Raw genomic sequence first — 622 nt, 5'->3', positions numbered from 1 at the left:
ATTTATGAATTTTAATAAAAACTGAAATTAGTTTAAATTTGAACAAACAGTCAAAAAAACTCAATTATTAATAAAAATATATCAAATTTATTTTTAGATCCAAATAAATGTCAATTAAACTAAAAAAAGAAACGAAATTATTTAAGGAATAAAAAATTTGATTAATACTTATCATCGGCATCAAGTGAATTAAAATTAACACACAAATGAACCAAAATTAGTTCAGATTTAAATAAGCAGTCAAAAAGACTCAATCATTAACAAAAACACATCGAATTTATTTTTGGATCTAAATGAACTTCAAATAACCTAAGAAATAAATTGAAATTATTTAATGATGTCACCAGAGAAAATCAAAACCAATAAAGGTTTTAGTATAATGTTGGCGTTATTAGTATTTGGTGATGATAACAAAAGAGAAAGATAACAAAAAAAAAGAAAAAAAAAAGACGTAGCATCAGAAAAGAAGAAGAATGGTTTTTCGGAGAGATTTTGAGTGTATATATACGCTCTTTTAATAAGAGTGATTTTTATTGGTATTGAGCCCGCTTGATTAAACTTAGATGACAATAAAATTTAAATGTGTAGCATATCTGTTTATTAATATATATATATATATATA

General features: G+C 22.7%; 1 protein-coding gene across 1 annotated transcript in view; it reads right to left on the bottom strand.

Moving 5' to 3' along the window:
- Positions 1 to 622, bottom strand: part of LOC107618892 (FBD-associated F-box protein At4g10400) — a 23,051-nt gene that overhangs the window by 3,829 nt on the left and 18,600 nt on the right. The window lies entirely within an intron of this gene.

This window comes from Arachis ipaensis, chromosome B09 (assembly GCF_000816755.2).
Source record: "Arachis ipaensis cultivar K30076 chromosome B09, Araip1.1, whole genome shotgun sequence".
In the NCBI taxonomy this organism is placed as follows: Eukaryota; Viridiplantae; Streptophyta; class Magnoliopsida; order Fabales; family Fabaceae; genus Arachis; species Arachis ipaensis.
This window is presented reverse-complemented; position numbering and strand designations above follow the sequence as displayed.